Source organism: Choloepus didactylus, chromosome 7, assembly GCF_015220235.1.
Source record: "Choloepus didactylus isolate mChoDid1 chromosome 7, mChoDid1.pri, whole genome shotgun sequence".
Lineage (NCBI taxonomy): Eukaryota > Metazoa > Chordata > Mammalia > Pilosa > Megalonychidae > Choloepus > Choloepus didactylus.
In genome coordinates, this window is record NC_051313.1 from 101,554,205 (window position 1) to 101,568,471 (window position 14,267).

Here is a 14,267-nt window from a genome sequence, read left to right on the forward strand (position 1 = left end):
ATAATCTTTAACTGTCAGGTTTTGGCCTCCTTAGGAGGTACCATCCAGTAGTGAGAAATGATTTAACTTTTCTTCTGTAAAACCATTACTTATAATAGCTGGCAAAAATTTCTGGACCCCAGCCTCATTTAGTACTGAAATCTGTAGAACAAAGTATTTCCTCCATTATAATCTTTCAAAAAATCTTTTATGTGATGTAAAGTTGTAGGTTTTCTCTTAAGAGTAAATCAATTTATCCAAAATTGTTTACCAAATAAGCTCTTTTCTTTTCTCATTGAATTTTGATGACAACTCTATCATAAACCAATTGTCTAAATATACATGTGTCTGTTTCTGGATTTTATATTCTGTTCCACTAGTCTATTTTAACTGGTCCTGTGCCTTTTCTTCAATAATTACATTATTCAATCTTGGTTTTTGTCTTAATACATGATACATGACATACCCTTCTTTCATATACTTAAAAAAAATTGTCCTGTCCATTCAAAAACTGGACCCTTGTTTTAAAATTTTAAATCTGTTTCTTAAATTCAACCCTCCATTGCCCTTGGAAAAATCCTAATGGATTTTGATTGATATTACATTAAGTACATAAATTGTTTGAAAAGAATTTGCTTCTTTTACCATCTATGAACATGATATATTGACCTATTTTTCCAGATTTCCTTAAGGTATTTAAGAGTTTTAAAATATTCTTCATAATGGCTAATGAATTTCATTTTGAATAATACCTAAATATTTTATAATATATTAAGTATGGAAGGTAAATTAAGCCTGATGAAGTAATCTGAAAAATAAACCGAAAAATAATATAAAAAAATTAATAAATATAATATATATGAGAAAAACATTCCAGATATCATTGAAAGAGTTAAAGATATGACTGGAAATTTCTTAACAAAGTTGTTAAAGAAACAAAAGAAGAATAAGAATTAAAAGTAAAGAGAGAGTGATTTTATAATTTGTTGATAAAATGATCACTTAAGTTATTTGCATGTTTCTTCTATTGAATTTTATGTTTAAACTCATTAGATTGTTCAGTGAGGACAGATAAATATCCTACCAAAATAGAAAGTATTGTAATAGATAGGCAATAGCTAACATTAAATTTATAAAAATTTAGTTACCATTTACATCAACAATAAAAACTAAAAAAAAAAAAAATGTGGTAATTACTTAGACAACAATTTTACTAAGATTTTCATCCCTTTTATTTCCAATAACTGATTTTTCTGAAATTATATTTATTCCTTGTAGAATAAATCTACCCAACATTTATCTTCTGTGAGACAAATGTTTTGATTTCTTTATGACTGAAAACATCTTTATTTCATTCTCTCTTTTAAATTATAAATTAGCAAGGCATAATATTTTTGGTAAAAGAAAAAAATTATTTTCTTTAAATACTTTGAAGATATTTCCCCATTTGAATTTTACTTCTCATGTTTACATGGAAAACTCAGACATTGATATGTCTTTCCCCTCGCATGTGATATAATTTTCCTTTCTGAAACTTCTAACATTTTGTCTTGTCTTTAATGCTGTTTAAATTCATTACGCTATTTCTAAGTGTGTGTGTGTTTTAAATCTTGGCTCTTTTGCACAGATCCCTATAGTAATGGTTGCTGTAACTTTTCAAGACGTGCTCAAAGGCCTAAGACATTGGAACAGCATGGTCATGACCATGTTTTCCTGAGGTGGAAGAGCAGTATGTCCCATTACTGCTAAAGGAACAGCGATACCAGAACTTTGATCAAAGTATCTCACAGTTATTTCAACCTGTAGTTATCTGCATCTCTGCATCTTTTAATGACAAGAAACCTGGTACAGCAGCACACACATTTCATTAGTGTGAAGTCAAAGGCCTTTTATAGAAAGGGAATTGAGATGTATGCTCAGCCTTGCCTGAATTTAAAGTTAAGTGCTGAACATTTGAACATAAAATCCTTCAGAAGGGTAATTCCAAAATGTAACCACAAGATGGCAGAATATTCACATGTCATTTAGGAATCCTCTTCAGAGAGAAACTAGGTCTCAAAAGAACCATGGCTGGTCTCTTAAGGAATCCATATGTTATACTGCCAAAATTGTAATATCATTTATTTAAATGCCTCTGGTGAATGAAAACCATTGGTAAAAAGTTTGCAAATATCAAGATTTTATTTAAGCAGATAAAATGAAACAATTTATGAGAAATTTTAGCATGTTATTTAGGAGAGGCTTTCTCAAAAATTTCTGTATTCCATTGAGACCACCAAGAATGGAGGAGTAGGAACTCCAAAATCTGCCCTTTAAAAAAGGCAATGAGCTTACCTCCAAAAACTATTAAAAATTAACTTTTTCACTCTGAGTAGGGGGCAGCGGGGCTGGCCCTGGCAGCCATGAAGAGAACCGCTGCCGCCACGGCCACGGGGTACCCCAGGATGGCTGAGCAACCCGCATCTCCAGCACTGCCTGCAGGGAAGCTGATCCAGCCATTGGTCAACGAGCTGTCCTGCAACCAAGAACCTGCTGAAGAGCACCCCCCCCCACTCCCAGTCCCCCACCCATTCCTACCCCCAGCCCCACACAACATGCACCTGGTCAAGAGCCACCACCTGCAGCTCAGCATAGTAAATCCAACAATAAGACAAGATTTGAAAACTGTACTGAAATTCTACTATTGTCCAATTGAAGGATGCGCTAGAGGCCCTGACCGTTTTCTCAATTCTCTCTTGTAAGATGGCATTTTATGAAAATGCATGCTGAAAAGAAGTATAAACGAAATAAGTGCAGTGACAAGACCTTCCAGTGCACATGTAGCTTGTCCTTATGCCAGCAGAATTGCCCTGTAGTCATGCATCTACTAAACAGGCCATGAGATCCCTCCTGATCAAAGGGATCCACCTAGTAAGCAAAGGAAAATGGAGAACTCCATGAACAACCAGAATTTGTTAAAAAAAAAAAAAAAAAAAACAAACCATTGAATGTTGATATTACCAACCTCTATACCAGACACTCAAGAACTAGAAACTTCAGGAGTAAAGCTAGTAGCTTCCTTTGAAGCTCTCCCGCAGTGTTAATGCCAGAAAACACTCTTATAACACCTTCAAGATATCCTCAGAAGTTGCTTTTACCAAAGTCCCAAGTGGCTGTGATTCAACTGCCTGTTTATGTGGTTTTCTCCCATGCCTGTCTCTGTGGCTACCCTGACTCCTCAACCCTGCCAGTGGTAATAGGCAACAATTACCAGGGCTCTGCTACGGCCACTGATCCTCGGTCTCTCTTAAGGAGAGCCTGCCTCTCTCAAAAAATGTGAATCCCATTGCTGTTGAGCCAATTAGTACAGGTGTTCAGGTGAACCTGGGTAAAGGTCCACCTACTACTTTACAACACCTAGGGAACAAATGTCAGAAGACCAACATTTCTTCCATCAATGCACAGACAGATCTGTCTTATGCCTCACAAAGCTTCATGCCTTCTGCACAGTGGGCTTTCCCAGATTCCTGTGTCTCATCTTGTTCTCAAACTGATTTGATGTTTGGCTCTTAAGTTTCATTTCCCATTAGCGATCATACTCATTTCTAAAGTAACTTCATCTATAGCTGCTTGTTTCCAGTCAGGTGGGATCTCCAAATCAAGCCAGTGGAGCACAAGTTTCCACAGTTGACTGGGTATACATGGACCAAGCAGTAATGGGTTGGAGACATTTTTGAGAATGTCCAGTCAGCATACAGGGTTTCTATAGACAATATTAAAAGCAACAGTTAGGTAGCCAAGACTATCACTTACAATTTGTTACCTCAGAATGACCCTAAGACTTTAAATAAAAATATTGAAAAATCTGCACCAACTATAAACTTCAGTGACCAGAATGGTCTTATTCCTATACAAAACATGACACATAATCAGACCCAAACCATAGATTTATTAAGCAATTTAGAAAACATCTTGTCAAGTAACCTGCTGGGTCAGACACTGGATATTCATAGCCGTCTGTCTATTGGGAACACTGGACCAACACAAAGCTCCCGGCCCAACCCAGAATATCAGCATAGATTTTGATAGCAAAGAGTTTTTTTCAGCCTCAAATATCCAAATTCAAATGAAAGAGTGAACTTAGAAATATGAACACTGAACCAGTCTTGGAGTCCCTGGACATAGAGACAAACTGACATTTTACTTGCAGACATCTCTGCTCAGTCCTGCAGTTGTAGGGGAAATGCTAACTTCATAGGCCTTGAAATGTTTGACACACACACACACACACACACACACACACACACACACACAGACTTAAACTTCTTTTTAGACATTGGCCCTCATCTGCCTCTGAGCAGTATTCTGAAACACTCCAGCTTTTCCATGAGCACTGATTTATCTGACACAGAAATCCAAACAGAAGGGATTTCTTCTCAAAACCTACCTGCTCTAGAAAACAATGTTCAGTTGAACATTATAGAAACACAGACCACAGATTCTGGTTTTGAAACCCTGGGGAGTCTGTTGTTCACTGGCAAGGAAATTTAAATAGCAATGGATGACTTCCTTTTAGCTGATATGGCCTGGAATATAATGAAGTCTTAGTTCAGTTCTGTGGAAACCCAGACATGTGCAGAACTACAAACAGTTTCCAACTTCTAAAGGTGAAGTCCACATGTGGGACAGCATTTAAAGTTTTCTTCTGGATTTAGAAAATGGGCAACAGGGACAACAGTATTAACTATTGAATATAGTTGCTTGTGCAGTTGCTTAGATACTTTGCAGTTCCTTGCCTTTTGTATTGTAAACACAAAATCTGTGTATAAATGTGAGTGTATTATAAATAAAAAAATAACTTTTTCAGAACTCTGGTATCTAATAAAAAAAACGACAACTAGAGAAATGCCTAATGAAGAAAGAAGCTGCTAAATATTGGTAAGAAAACCTTGTGGCATTTTACCTGCCTACCTTTCTCCACTCCCCAGCTCTGTAGCAGCCACGGAGATGGCAGCCCACATGTCTAGTATGGTTTACTGGTGCCAGAAGGGGAAATATAATCCTTGTTCTCAAATAATTGTGGTCGTGTGTTTTCACTTGTCTGGTGACTCCCTGATGGGAAGTCTCAGGGGTTGCCTTCATTTCATCTGTCTCAGAACTTTCTCAAAGCTGGGACAGGCTTCTGGGTGGTAAATGTTGAAAGCAATTAAAGGCAAATATGTTAGGCACAGCTACCAAGTCAAGATATAACAAATGAGTTAAGCAGAAGACAGAATAAAAAGCATGGGAAGGAAGAGGCTGGGGAGGAAGACACTGGAGAAATAAGAGCTTTGAAAATCTCCTGTATATAGTAGAGAATCCAGAAAGAGATGTATATTCCCAAGGATGGACACATACTCAGAAGAGACATCACAGAACTTTGAGCTTCCACCTCTCTGTACCCCTTGTCTGTTATCTTCAACATGTTATAATGGATTAAAACTCATGAACTATTACAGTGCAAAATTTTTTAAGACATTGAAAATTAGTAATTAGTCAATTAGATGCAATTCTTTAATTAGCATGGTTTTCATTATGTAGTGTTTTCTAGAGCAGGTAGGTTTTTAGAAGAAATCCCTTCTATTTGCTATATCACACCTGTGATTAATTACATTCCTGGAATGATGAAAAGGCTTGTTTCATGATAATTCAGTATCTGGTTAACCTAGTCATATTCATTTACTTTCTACTGAATTTTGTGAGCCTATAGTAATAAAAATTCAAACAGGAAAAAGAGACACCTGTGTGTGTGTATTGCAAGGACAATTGCTAGAACATAGAAGTTGTCTTTCAGTTTTGAAAGGTATTACTTTATCCTAAAATAAGATATTCTCAAAGCTAAATTTAAAAAAATAATTATTAATTGAAAATAAGTCTGTTACTGAGAATTTGAACTCCCTAGCTTCTAGTCACTCTGGTTGGAATTTAACTGAAGCAATCACTTTTGAAACACCAGTTTAAAACAAATTTATTCTAAAATGCAATTTTCTTGTTATTTAGAGTGACAATCTACAATTTGGAACCTTTGGAGAAAATGAAACACAGCCTTCCTCTCCTAGGATTAGGTTTAGCTGGAGATTATTTGTGTTTATTTTAGAATGATTCTTATTTATGTCATTTTAATAAAATTAAAATTCCCATCTTAGCCCTCACATCATGGATATGTATTATTCAGAGCTTACCTCAGTTAAAACCTGATAACAGAGATTGATAGGATTACAGCATGCAAAAGTCATATGGAAAATACCTATTTGTGATTTAGATAATTTAGCTATTAAATTTAGGTCATATGTTTACCTGGTGTACTCTGCATTCTCTAAGAAAACAACGAAAGTCCATATTTTAAAAAATATACTAAACAATACTAAATCGTACTTAGTTTTTATACAATTGAAGCATATTAGAGAAAAGTACAAATAAAAAGATGGAGAAATCAATAATGGGCAGAAAAAAAAATCTTTGAAATGTATTCATTACTCTACAATGTTAGTGTATATATTTTTTAGCTTTGTAAAACTAGTTCCACAATGAACAAGTTAAAAGCACTGCACTGTCCATTGTTTACCTTTAAATAATGCTAAATACTCATTAAATTTTTTGGAAAGGAAACTTTGTAGTTCACTGCTAGCTTTGAAACAGAGATTAATTATTTCATGAAAACCTCAAACAAGGATGTATTTAACTATGCATATTCTCCATTATTTCTTCTTGGAATTTAAGCATAGTGACCAAGACAACCTTAACTTCCCTTCAGCCTAACTAAATTTAGACTGGTTTCTCTTTGACTCCCGGCGCTTGACCTCCCTCTCACTTTGCTCTTTAAGCTATCCAGGCACCTGAAAAGCTTCTAATTAGGTAGTTCCTTATCTCCCTCCTCCTCTCTCCTGGCCCTTATAGATCCAGGTAGCCTAATTGCAAAGGAAAACATTTGAAATCAAGTGGTCCTAATTGCAACCTTAGTAAATCACTCACCCATCCCAGTGATCACCTGCACCTCAAATAGCCCCATCACCACCACCACCATCTTCCAACCCACTTCCAGCCCTTATAAAACTTGCTGTTTTTTGTTTGTATGGAGTTGAGTCCTACTCTCTCTCCCCTACCATTGTAGCTGTGAATCAAGTCATCTTTCCCTATTTCACACTGCCCATTGCAGAAGCTTTGACAGAAGCTATTGAAAATTACATAACTGAACATTCAAGTACTACTATAAATTCTAAAATGTATTATAATCAACCTCAATTAGTGCCTCAATATGTAGTTTTGTTTTTGTCTTTCACATTATTCTTTGGTGGCCCTGGTCTTTACCATGTATATATAAATATTTAATGACTTCAGTGGAAATTATCCACTAAGAAACCCACTAATCAATGTTGAGTAGTTTTTTTTTTTTTATATTATCATGAAATATTTCAAATATTCAGCAAAATTCAATTTTACAGTGAACATCCACATTCCCAGCACCTGGATTTTATCATTAATGTTTTATGTACTTGTATTATCACATATCTATACACATATCCCTCCTATCCAAGTTCTATCCAACTTATTTTTGATATATTTCAGTTATTTGTAGAGTTTTCTTCAGTTTCCCTTAAGAATTCAGAATATGTGTTATTAACTAGAGCTCAATATTTGTTTATGTGATTTTTTTATATAAAGTTTACATACAATGAAAGCACAAATCTTAATTGTACATTCATTGGGTTCTAACAAATGTACATATATATGTAACCCATACCTTACTTATCAATATATAGAAAAGAACCCAGAAAGTTCCCTCATTTCCCTTCCAATTCTCCCGTCTCTCTCTACTCCTCCAGAGGTAACCACTGTTTGAATTTGTGTCCATCATAGATTACTATATATTCTTTAGAACTTCATATAAATGGAGTCATACAATATTCACTAATTTGTGGGAGGATTCTTTTAATCACTCTAATGTTTTTGAAAAAAATTCATGTTATTGTATGTATCAGCATTTGTTAATTCTTACTGCTGAATAATATTCCATTGTGTGGCCATACCATAATTTATCACTTCAATTTTGATAAACACCTGGGATGTTTCTAGTTTGGGGCTACTATGAATAAAGGACTATGAACACTCCTATATTAGCCTTTTTTTGTGAACATACATCTTCATTTTTCTGGGGTAAATATCTAAGAGTGGAACTGATGGGTCATAGGGTACACACATGTTTAATTTTATTTAAAAAATGCCAGATCTTTTTCCAAAGTGCTTGTACTATCAAACACTCTCACAAATAATTTGAAGTTCCAATTGCTCCACAACTTAACCAATTATCTTTTTAAAATTTTGGCCATTCTCATGTGTATTCAGGGGTATCACATTGTAGTTTAATTTACATTTTCCTTTCCTTCTTGATTATTGAGTTTGAACACTTTTTCATGTCTGAGAGGCCATACATAAATCTTTGTAGGATGTCTGTTCAAATTTTTGTCCATTTTTTAAAAAAATTGGGATGTTTGTCTTTTTTTCTAGTTGTGTCCTTTAAATATCCTGGATAACATTGTCATTAGATACATGTTTTATAAATATTTTCTCCCAGTGTATGACTTGCCTATTTTTTTCTCAATGGAATCTTTTGATGAAAAATGCTTTTATTTTTAATGAAGTCAAAATGTCTATCTATCCCTTTTTCTTTTATGACTGTTGCTTTTGAGGCCTTCTTCAGAAACTTTCCTATTCAGAAGTCACAAGGATATCATCCTACATTTTCTTCTAAATGCTTTATGGATTTTGATTTTATATCTATGATCTATCTTAAATCAATTTTTCTTTTAAGGTATGAGGTAAGAATCAAGATTTATTATTTATCAATGTGTATATCCAGTTATTCCAGCATCATTTGTTGAAAACAATGTTTTTTCTCCATTGGGTTGCTTTAGCAGCCATTGTGGAAACTCAGACAATCATTTAGGTGGAGCTCTATTTCTCACCCTCCATTCTATGCCATTGATCTATGTGTTGCTCCTTACACAGTACCACAAAATTTTGATTGCAATAGCCTGACAGAAATTCTAGAAATCAAGCAATAAAAAACCTTAAATGTGTTCTTCCTTTTTAAGACTGTTTTGACTATTCTAGGCCATTTGGATTTCCATATGAATTTCAGAACCAACTCAACCATTTTCACATAAAAAAATTATAGTCTTGTGTTTTGTTTTGTTTTGTGTTGTATCTGTAGATAAATCTGGGGAGAGCTAACATAACAATATTGAGTCTTCTAATCAATGAACATGGAAAATGTATGTCCTATTTTTAGATATTCACAGAGTTCTCTTATAAACATTTTGTAATGAGTTTAGAGATATTGGACATCTTTTGTTAAATTCATTAATTAGCATCTAATGCTTTTGATACTATGGTAATGGAACTGATTTTGTTTTAATTTTCTTTTCATTTTGGAATAATTTTATATTTATGTCACACTGTGCCTATTTATTTTACATAATTCCCATCCATTTCACTTAATATTTATGCCATATATATATATATATATATATATATATATATATGTATCTCCACAGTACATTTCCCAAAAATAAGAAGTTAATATAGGTAAATTACTATTAACCAAACTCCAAACTTCATTAGGAATTCACCAGTATTTCCATCAATGTCCTTTTTTGTTCAGCTCCAGAAGCCAATCTGGGATTCCATATTGCTTTTAGTCATCATGTCTCTTAGTCTCCTCCAGTCTGTGACAGCTTCTCAATATTTCCATTCATACTTTGAACAGTTTTAAAGAGTACTTGTCAAGTATTTTGTACAATGTCCCTAACTTTGGTTTGTCTGATGTTTTCTCATGACTACCCTAGGATTATGGGTTTTAAGGAAGAATATCACAGAGGTAAAGTACCTTTCTCATTACATTATATCAGGGAGTACATGATATTCACATGACCTATCACTGGTAATATTAACCTTGACCATTTGATTATGGTGGTATCTACCAGATTTCTGCACTCTAAAGCTACTGTTTGTCTTCTGTACTGCTTTGAATCTAATATGTCCCCCACAAAAGCCAAGTTCTTTAATGCAATCTTGTGGGAACAGACTTATTAGTCTTTTGATTAAGGTAGAACGTTTATTTAGGTTGTTTCCATGGAGATGTGAACCATATAACTGTAGGTAAGACTTCTATTAGATCATATTCACGGAGGTGTGATCCTGCCCATTCCAGGTGGGTCTTTATTAGATCACTGGAGTCCTTTAAGAGAGCTCATGGAGAGAAGGAGCTCAAAGAAGATGAGAGAGATATTTTGGAGAGAAGCTAAGATATGCAATCCAGAGTTTGACCCTGGGAGAAGCTATGAGCCAACACAGACCCAAATGCTTGGAGATGCTAGAAAATGCAAACACAAAGATACATGGTGATGCTAAGCTAAGGGATGAAGCCCAAAGTTTGCCCAAGAGAAGCTAAGAGAGGACTCCCAGATGCTTAGCGAGAAATGCCCCAGGAGAACCAAGCAAAGAGATGAGAGAAGCTAAGAAAGACAGAAGCCAAGAGACATTTTGGGGAAAGCCATTTGGAAGCATAGCCAGGCTCAAAGGACCAGCAGGCACCAGCCACATGCCTTCTCAGTTGACAGGTATTCCAGACACCATTGGCCTTTCTTTGCTGAAGGTATCCTCTTGTTGATGCCTTATTTGATGTAAGGAATTTGGCTGGTGATTTTGAGGCTAGAAGTCCAAAATCAAGGTTTTAGCAAGGCAATACTTTCTCCCCAAAATGTGTGACACTTTGGTGCTGGCTGCTGGCAATCCTGGGGGTTCCTTTGGCTTGCCCCTGGCTCATATCACATGGCAATGTCTTCTCCTTTCTCTTCGGGGTTCCATTCACCTCTGATTTCTGGTTCCTCCCTGTGGTTTACTCTGAACTCTGGTTTCTGGTTTCTTTCTCTTTATAAGGCCTACAATAATCCGGATTAAGAACAAACCTCATTCAGTTGGGCCATACTTGAACTAAAAATAACATCTTCAAGAGGTCCTATTTACAATGAGTTCAAACCCACAGGAATGCAGATTAAGATTAAGAACATGTCTAAACTGGGGTACCTAATTCAATCTTCCACACTATTATTCCTCTTTCCATACTTTAGTCTTTGGATGCAAATCACTAAGTCTAGCCCACATTCAAGGTGTTGGATTAACTTTCACCTCCTAGAAAGAACAGCATCTACACATATTATTTGGAATTCTTCTATAAGGAATGTTGGGCCCTTCTTCCCCATTTATTTATTTAGTCATTTATTTGTATGTACATGGACTTATGTACATTTATTTTATATTTTGATAATACAATACTATTTATTTTGTTGCTCAAATTGTGACACCTTTGAACATCAGGAGCTCTTTCAGGTTGGTGCCTGTGTCTCTTTGACATGTCTTCATCCTTTATTTTCTTTTGAGCACTTACTTTCTGGCAGAAAAAAAAAAAAATGCTCCAAACTTATCTTGTATTTTCCCTGTGCTACTCCTAGAATCAGTCATTTATCAAAGAAACCTGGTTCCTTTTAATGCAGAATGTTAACTAGAAATCAAAATCCAGGCACTGGCTCTGTTCTTTGCAATTGGGATATCACTGCTTCTGGGCCCTCTCAGTGGACAGAGCTGGGAAATATGTGTATGTATAAAAATCATGTTCTGATAGGCAGAATAATGGCCCTCAAGGATGTCCATGCCCTAATTTCTGGAACTTGTGAATATGTGATATTACATGACAAAAGGGACTTTGCAGATATAATTAAAATTATGGAATTTTAAATAGAATATCCTGGATTATCCAGGTGGGCCCAAAGTAATCACATGTGGCCTTTAAAGCAGAAGAGAGGTGGAACAGAAGTGAAAGTCACAGAAATTTCAAGGGTAAGATGAATTCAATGAGCTGCTTCTGGCTCTGAAATATAAAACTCATGTGCAAAGACCAGAGAGAGCCTTTAGCAGTTGACAGTCATCAAGGAAATGGGGACCTCTTATCTACAACCATAAAGAACTGAATGCTGCCAAAGCCTAAATGTGTTTAGAAGTTAGTTCTTTTGACAGCTTCCTGATAAGAACCCATGAAGCCAACCCTTTGATTTCAGCCTTATGAAACCTGGAGCAGAGAAACCAGCAGAGCCAATCTGGATTTCTATGAGATATTTAAAAAAAAAAAAAGTCTTTGTTGTTTTAAGCTGCTAAATTTTTAACAATTTGCTATGGCAGCAACAGAAAATGAATATACATGTATTCACACATGCATAGTTATTTATCTATCTATATGTATATGTATATATGTTGCATAAATGAGTTCATTCTAATCCAGCACCACAGAGTTTATTCTAGCCTCCCCCCCTTGCTTATTATAACTTCTTTTTCTGACAGTAAGAAACATGGCTTCCTTTACCTACCATTATTTATTTATTAGTTCAATTCTAGTATGAATGTAAAGTAGTTTTAGAATTGTTTATCCATAATGCCTGTGAGAAACAGATTTATCACTCAGAGTAGAACATTTATGGACATTATTTTTGTCTTTCACCTTACAAACTGCAAACCTGTTTTCCAAAATTACTTGGTCAGCTTTTTCCCCTCCCCCCCAATCCCCAGCACCTTTGGTAAGATTTGTCATACAGTATACGACATATATAAGATTTGTCATGCACTGTAATAGTAATTTCCTCCCCATCCCCCAGCACCTTTGGTAAGATTTGTCATACACTATAATAGTAATAGTTAGGTTCATTTGCCACAATCTTCACTCCATCTTGAGATCACCCAACATCCTGGTGGCCCAATTCATACTCATTAAAGTTCACCCTCTATGATGTACTATTCTAAGCATTTTGAAAAATGCATAGAATCCTATATCCACCACTCCAGTTCTATAGAGAAAAAATATCTCATGCTAAACATCCCTGACAACCACTGACAAGTTTTCCATTCCTATAATTTTGCCTTGTGTCAAATGTCATGTGAACTAAATCGTTCAGTATTTACATACTTTTGTGCATGGCTTCTTTCAGTTAGAAAAAAGAAAATTACATTTAATCCATGATTCTATGTAGATAAATAGCTTGTTCCTTTTTCATTGTTGAACATTCTATGGTATGGATATACCAAAGTGTGTTTATACATTCACCAGCTGAAAGATATTTGTTTATGTCCAGTTTGCAGAAATTATGAATAAAGCTGATCTAAACATTTATGTACAGAATTTTGAGAGAATGTAAGTTTTCAGTACACTTGGATAACAACCTAGGAGTGATATGAAAAACCCACAGCTAATATCACAGTCCATGGGGAAAGACTGAAAGTCTTCCCTCTAAGATCAGGAACAAGATAGGGATGCCCACTGACACTACTGTTATTCAACATTGTGCTGGAAATTCTACCTAGAGCAATTAGGCAAGAAAAAGAAATAAAAGGTATCCAAAGTGGAGAGGAAGAAGTAAAACTTTCACTGTTTGGAGATGACATGATCCTATATGTAGAAAATCCAGAAGAATCTACAGCAAAACTACTACAGCTAATAAATGAATACAGCAAAGTGACAGGGTACTAGATCAGCATGCAAAAATCAGTAGTGTTCTTATACACAAGTAATGATCAACAGGAGGAGGAAATCAAGAAAAAAATTCCACTTACAATAGCAACCAAAAGAATAAATTATTTAGGAATAAACTTAACCAAGGCCACAAAAGACCTATACACAGAAAACTACAAGAAACTGGTAGAAGAAATCAAACAGGATCTAAAAAAAATGGAAGAATGTTCCATGTTCATGGATTGAAAGACTAAATATAATTAAGAAGTCACTTCTACGTGTTCTGGATTGCTAATTGCAAAACACTAGAAATGTATTCGCTTTTATAAAGAGGGGTTTATTAGGTTACAAAGTTTCAGTCGTAAGGCCATAAAGTGTCCAACGAGGGATCAACAATAGGTTACGTTCACCGAAGGATGGCCATTGGCATCCAGAAAACCTCTGTTAGATTGGAAGGCACGTGGTTTGCATTCGCTTGCTCCCAGGTTGCATTTCAAAATGACGTTCTCCAAAATGGTGCTCTTGGGGTGTTTTGTTCTCTCTTAGCTGCAGCTCCTCTTTAAAATGTCACTCACAGTTGCTCTGAGGTCCCTCTGTTTGTGAGCTCTTTTTATAGGACTCCAGTGAACTAATCAAGACCCACCCTGAATGGGCAGGGCCACACCTCCATGGAAACATTCACTCAAGAGGTCACACCCTAATCAAAGGTGTCACT